Source organism: Xiphophorus hellerii, chromosome 13 (assembly GCF_003331165.1).
Source record: "Xiphophorus hellerii strain 12219 chromosome 13, Xiphophorus_hellerii-4.1, whole genome shotgun sequence".
NCBI lineage: Eukaryota > Metazoa > Chordata > Actinopteri > Cyprinodontiformes > Poeciliidae > Xiphophorus > Xiphophorus hellerii.
Window position 1 is genome coordinate 14,585,377 of NC_045684.1, and position 7,683 is coordinate 14,593,059.

Sequence of the window (7,683 nt, forward strand, 5' to 3'; positions counted from 1 at the left end):
TGATTAGAATCACTGCAACCAGGAAGTGAAAGCAGCTCAAATGATCACCTTTAGTTTTGACTTTAATGCCGTCAGCATTTTAATGCAAATTGGATTCTTAGGACTGACGAGTGTCTGTATTTGTTCTTGAAATATTTGTGTAACTGATACAGATATTCATTTTGAAACAAATTTATTAGAAACTAGAAATGCGCTGAATATTATTTTCCTGAGATTAACCTAGCTAAAAAGCGAAAAGACATGTTGCATGTTTTTTTTTTTTTTAGAGAAAGTAGTTTTAAATTAACCAGAAACCAAAAGAATTTAAAGACTAAATATCAAAACTAATTTACTCAACCTTTCTTTACTAAATGTGATGGGTTTTTTTTGTTTTTTTACCTAAAACTGTGAATGTTCTAAGTTTTAATTGATTAAGTGATCATAAAAACAACCATATTTTTCTATATTTGCCTACTGATCATGTAAAGTCGATGATTTGAATCTCTGGCTGGTGGATTGGTGCGCCTTTATTAGAAAGTGTCAGAATAATTCCTTAAATTCTTTACTGTGTGAGTCAAGAAATCAGTCTTAAAAAAAATCCTTTCCCATTTTTCTATACGTCTTTCTAAATTTAACAGCTTTTCACATTTACTTTAGCCTTTGAAGTCAATAAAGTGCTAACATTTCAACCTTTTTTTTACAGGATGATAGCAGTGATTATTTCTTCTTTTACAATATCCAGCTCTGTGCCAGTATCACCCTTTGTAGTGATAAAAAATGTTGAAAATATAGTGCACCGTGTTTCCTGCAGGAATTAATTACTGTACATAAGCTGTGAAGCACACCTCAAAAGTTCACGGTGCATAAAAATCTTAATATGCATGGCCTTCACCTTTACAGACTCATAAAAAATGTGGAGTCCTGCAGATTTTTTTTATTTTTTTTTTTTATAATGTAACAGAAATAATTTATTAAAGACCAGCATATGTATGTCACAATCCAGATGAAGATGGACTTTAAAAAGTTGGGTTAGAGGTCCACACGCTTAGCTACAGAAAGCTCAATAATAATTTCTAATAGGGGCTTAATGGTATTCATGGTCACAGTCACCTTATTGCAGTTGGATTTTTGCAGGTATCAATTGACTTATGTCTTTAAAATATTAACATCTATGAAATACATTGTCATTTTTCTGACAAATCCATGTGAGCAGACAGAAATTCAGAGAGCGTTGGAAAAGCAGTACCAGGATGTATTTTTGTTTTTTTGTCAACCTTGCAATGCATTTCTTGATCAGAGCCAATTAAATATAGTATGAGGAAACAATATGACGCTATCACAGTATCAACAAAAAAATACTTAACATGATTAAATATTTTTAAAAAAAAAGATGAAACCATTATTCATTCTGCTGCCAAGATTATGATGATTATTACAGCATATTTTTATTATTTTGGTGCACATACCTAAGCAAAAACATAGAATCAAATAAAATTGATCAGATAATTAGATAGTTTTTGTGCAGAATGTTTCACAGGTTTGCCTTTTTGCTCTCAGCACAAGTTCAGGAAATTGATAATAGCTCCTAAATTCACTGGGGCTTTTATCTTTTGTTTCAATTCCTGATGAAGTGGCTTAAGACAAGGATTGTGACAGCTGCAGCCCAAGTCCTGGATACATCTTTGCGTTGTGGCTGTTGAAGCACTAAAAACACACACTGCATTTGCCTCTTTGTAAATACTTGAAATATCATCTGTTTCATTTGGACCTGGATTAGTGGAATAATTAAACTTTTTTTATATGTATCTGTATATTTGGCATTAAAACAAATGTTGATGAAAATCTGACATTTTCAAGCATCGATTAATTGACTCCCCCACAGCCAACAACTTGAACAAACCTAACCAAGGTGTATTAGTACTATTCAAACTTAGGGGTGTTTCTAAATTAATGAACATTTTGCGCATTTAGAGACTTGAAATGCCAAGCGTGTTTATTTGCTTATTTGGCATTCCTCCCCCTTAAATGAAAACACTGTACAGTGAGCCTGCCAACGGGGTTAAATGGTCACTTTTAAACCATGTGCTCTTTGTGCACATGTATCAGCTGGACTGATGAATCCCGGGCTCTGCATGTTCTCAGACGTGGCCGGGTCTGGCAGCTCTGCCTACTACTTGATTAGGCCACTGTGACAACCCAGCAGCCTGGTAAGGTCAAGCCCTACAGAGTGTCAGAGAGGTGGGATGATGATCTATCTCTCCCAGGCCTCCATTTTTAACCTATTGACTTTGTTGTTTTTCTCCTTTGTGTCAGCATCAACTTTTTGCCCATCTGCTGGGGACGTGTCTCCCATCAGAGTGGGACAGTCAGGCAGTTAACCCCCTGTTTACCTAACGTGTGTTTCCTGGTGACAATGAATCAGAGTTCATCTGTTTCTAAGGTGATTCCTCAGACAAATATTTGATAGGTTAAGGGTGTTAATTTATTAAAGCTACCAACTTATTTGGATTGTGTATGAGTTTGTGTTTTAGAATTTCTAAATGTACAACGCTCATTTGTCAAAATGAGGCCTCATTAGAAGTATTGTTTTAGAGTAAGGTTTAGAACTGAGTGCGAACTGAGTTTATGTATTTATGAATAAATAAAGTTGATCCAAACATTCTTTGTGTATATAGAAAGACGTAATATGTATGCGTGCGTGAGCTATATGAACAAAACTGAGAACATCCTTCACATTTTTGTAAATATGTTTAAATCTTTTCATGGAATAACACTGGGGACATAACACTTTGATCAAATGAGTAAAGTAGTCGGTGTTCAGCTTGCATGACGGTGTAAATTTGCTGTTCCCTCTAAATAACTCAACTCACAACCTTTTGTTTCCAGTGGTTTATGTCTAAACCACAGAAATTTTTTTTTTGTAAATCAACAAGGCAATTCAAAGTGCTTGAAGTGTTTTCAAAGTCAGTACATGCCTAAGTGAAAATGTCTAAATTGTGCCCAAAGTGTCAGTATTTTTAGTGGACACCATTATTTTCCAGCAAAGCCTTAATTCATATGGGCACAGAGATCGCAGTAGTTTCATAGGTTACCACTGGAATCCATGTTTCTGGTTCCTCAAATTGGGGCTTTATGAGCTTTTTATGATGTAAAGCACTTTGAACTGCCTTATTTTTCTGAAATGTGCCATACAAATAAACTTGATTGATCATAGAGGTTGTGGATGTTGAAGACGTTGATGAAAGCGATCCTCAAAAAAAACAGTTTATAACACATCCTGTGTGGGACACAGGACACATTAGAAGAAGGTTTCTGCTCAGAGTAAATTGTAAGTTTCCAGCTTGCATACAAAAAGCATTGTTTAACACTTTCTGAACACTCCTCCCCCATGGAAAACCATAATATTGGGCGCATCGTGATGTGGAGATGCTTTTCTTCAAGAGAGACAGGGAAGCTAGTCAGACGATGGGAAGATAGATGGAGATAAAACGGGGCAGAATCTGTGGCAGAATGTGAAGACTGATGTTAGAAATGCTGTCTGTTTTAGCTGAGCTTGAGCTAGTTTGCTACAAAAAATGTCAACATCTCAATGTTGGTGTCTGATAGACACACCTCAAAAGTTTTACAACTGTTATTATATCAAATGCACACCACACTTTTCAAATTTTATCAGTACAAGCATTTTCTTCCACCTAAGAGTCATGCACTTCTTTGACATGGTTCATCACATAAAATCCTGTCACAAAACACACTGAAAATTATGGGAAAAGGTGGAAAAGTAAAAAGTATTTCTGCTTTTGTGAGGTGGAGTAGCCATTGCTTTTTGTTTCCTCACTCCAGCAGCAGAGAGTAAAAGGAGGAAGGTTTTAAAGAAAAAGGAGGAGCTGTTTTCTGTTCATCCTGAAGTCATACTACCCAGCAGTTTCTGCTTTAGAACAGTGTATTGTTACTCCATTTTATCTGTCAGCTGATTTCTCTCTTTGCGACACACAATCTTTAGTTCAATTAGCCTCCAGTTTTCTGTGCTCTGCTGTTTGTTTGTTTTTTTCTGTTTTAGTTGAATGTCAGGAATAAAACTGCCCAGTTAAGGAATAAAACAGGTCAGCTTCCTTCAACACTGTGCAGCTCTACAAAGCAGGTTGGGTTTTTGTTTGCAGCCTGGTTTTATTTGTATGAATTTATTCCAGGCTCATTAAACAAAACGTTAAAAATCGTGTGACAGCGGGGATTATCATTTCATCTTCTGTTATTCTTGGGTCTCAACTGACCCCGATGTTGACTCCCTCTTTGAAACAATCCCAAAATCTAGGCCAACAGCTGGATAATAAGTCCTGCAGAGATTTGCTAATAAGTCTTCAGCACTCAAATCAATAATTGGCAATTGCTTTAGCTGAAGTGCACATCTAAGCCTTCTTTGTCACTCACTTGTATCTTCAGAGAAAGACTCACAAAAGGCAGCCGAGACGAGATCATTAACAGTCTTCCCAAATTGAAACAGTCATCGAGAGTGTCTTTAAATGTCTCCGGAAGCTTTTGGTTGAGTGCAAATGACATCTCGCTCATTTTGCTGGTGGCTACATGACTGATGTGTAGAATGAGACAGTCCCCATGCTTTTTTTTTTTTTTTTTGATGCTTTTGAAGGATCCGGAGGTTTGAAGTTTATGATTCTGAAGTGCCAGCATATGCTTAGCGAGATAAGTAATTTGACACACAGACATCACAGCCAGCAAAATCTTTCGTCTGACTGCCTCGAGTGTCCGTGCCGGGCGCTTTTTCAAGAACACTTTACAACTGTCACAACTGACTGTCAGCGTGCAAATGACACACGCAAACGAGCTCATTTTGAACACAGCGAGACAGCTGTCATATCAAAAAAATATGAATCCGGCCTAAAAATACCATCAAGCAGATCTTGAGTGTTTTAGAAATTAATTTGCTATTTAGGAAGCAAAGATTTTTTTTTCTTCCCCGTTTTAGTGTTGGTTTGTTCATTAAAGTAATTTAATTAACTGCTCATCCTCCAGAGTGAAGCTAGATTAGAAGCAGGAATCATTGAAACCAACACAGCAGCAAGAAGAAAGAATATCTTGCTGTTATTTCCCCTTTCTCTGTCAATAAGACACTTTTAACTGAGTCACCTAGCTTAAAAGTAAGCGGACAGCGTTTGATCTGATAAATATATAAAATTCAGAATTCTTGCTTACAGTCAGGTGAGTAAAATTAAGAAATCCTGTGCGTTTTGTGAATGCTTAAAGCTTCAGTGTGCAAATTTTATGAACATTACGTTTGTTATAAATGTATTAAAACTGTCACTATGTCGTGACAGTTTAGCTCCTATACTTTATCCTTGTGGTCCTACTGATATGAGCAGAAATGCACCACTACCAGTCAGAAACAACCAATCAGAGCCAGGGAGATGGTCGTAATGGTGTCAATCATGCTTGTATATCCGCTGCTTAGTGTACTAATGACAGTGACATGAGGTACCGTTGCAGGAAAACACTTTATGTGCCATCATTGGTGGCCTGGGCATTCACCGAAGTCTCCAGTGTGGAAAGCTGCAGCCTAGAGAGAAAGGAGAGCCACGAGATCGGCCTCTGATTGGTTGTTTCGGACTGAGATTTCTGCAGGACAACTCAATGACTTCTGGAGTAATAATTTTGGGACAGTTTAAAACATATTTTCTTTCTCCTTGTGGACACGAGGACAGAAGACATGCTTGGCAAAAATGAAAGGCAGCGTTTCAGGAAAATAACTTTGTATCAATTGTACAGCACAGAGCTGGAAGTCCCATGGTTTGGGGATGCTGGGCTGCAGCAGCATGTGGCCACTGGCCTCATAATAGAATCAACCTTGAACTCTACAGTGGTTTAAGAAAATGTGAGACTACCTGTAAAAACAAATTGATGCAAAGTAGAACCGGACTCTCCATGTCCTTGATCTAAACATGCCACTACAGACTCCTAATTGTTTTATATAACTGCATATGCATGCAAGCAGATTCACATAGAGACACACCGGGTGGGGATAAGGAGGGGTGGGGTGGCGGTGGGGGGGGGGTCAGAGCTGCAAACAAAGTCGCTGACATTGTGGCACTTCTTTGGCAGCATTGTGCAGGTGTTGTCTGCACACACAGGCCCCTGAATAAATGGATCTGAAATGATTTACAGAGGGTGTCTGCCACCTGAGCACAGACACACGCATCCCTCGCCGCATACACATATAACGCCACGGCTTCTGTTGTTCATGAGGAGGTGCTGATGCAGAGGTGCGCACAAATACCAGGGGGAAAAGGCGGAGCTGCATCTTTGGTGAAGTGAGATAAGGCTTGGTTCGATCCTGATTCCGATTTACTGGGATTATTTGTTGTCAAACACAATGGAAAAAGGGACTGAAATACCTTTCAAAATAGAAAGTCTCTTGGCTTTTACATAGTTGCAATTTTCTACGAACACAAAAAGTTAATGTCTCCACAATTACACTCTTAAAAATGAGACACACCACAAAGAAAGCACCAGGACACAGGACAATTCACTTATAAACATCTGGAGCAGCTGTTTTCATCAAAATGTGTTCTCTAATAAAGTGTGAATAAGATAATAGATGTACACTATTTTAGTGTACTGTATCTATGTTAGCGTGCCATTTACACACTCACACCCTGTCCTTTTAAAACCAGCCCTCTCCTTGCTTTTAACATGTTTGAGCACTTGTCAAGGGATGTTTATGTCAAGGGACTGATTAGATCCCAAAGCCCTCTGATGGATAAGGTTCATTCATCCTGACGTCCACTGATATTGGTGTCTTTGACTGGTGAGGCAGATGCAATGATGGGAAAAACGATCAACAGGACAGACAATTTTACAGAAAATAAAACGTCTTGTCATCTGGATGATAATGTGCTTGTTTTTTGCAGTGTTGTTGAAGTATTTTCATCATGTTTGAACTAATTTAGAAAGTTTTGTTGAAATGTTTTGAGGAATTGAAATAATTTTGTCTAAAACTTTTGCGTTAACTATAACTTTGTTGACATGGCCAGCAAATTTAAAATGTGGCTAAAACTGAACGATTAGAGTCTCAAAGAAAAATCTGTCACAGTGCCCCAGACATGTTCACACACCTTGATCACATGTCTCAAGTGTTTGTGGGGCAAGTCTCAAATCTTTAGTGCACAACTTAAAGTTGAATCAGACGTCCTTTAGATTTTTAACTTTAGCGTGACTGAAGTTAGTCTCAAACTTAAGTCACCCTCTTGTTCCCAAATTTAATGTAAACTCAGAATGTTATGAATAGATAAATTATTTCAGCAAACTGCTTTTATAAAGTCACTTGCCAATGATAAAATACATAAATTGTCTAACCCTTCACATATAATATTATTTCAATATTGTAAGTGAAATAATAGTTCAATTATTTCTATAAGTGAAATAGATTTTCACTTATTAAATAACTTAAGCCTTTAAAAACGGCTATCTTTAGTAGAGATGGAAATTAGTTTTATGATTGTTTTATATCATTAGCAATATCACACCACAAATAACCGGAACCAAACAATCTGGGGATAACAGTCTTGGTCCTCTCTCTGCAGGCCACCAATAAATGTTTATATCTCTTCCCAGACTGATCAGAACATTGGGAATAAGACGCTGCTCAAAATGTTATGGCTGATTAGAACATTTTCTTAGAGCTGTAATATCACTATA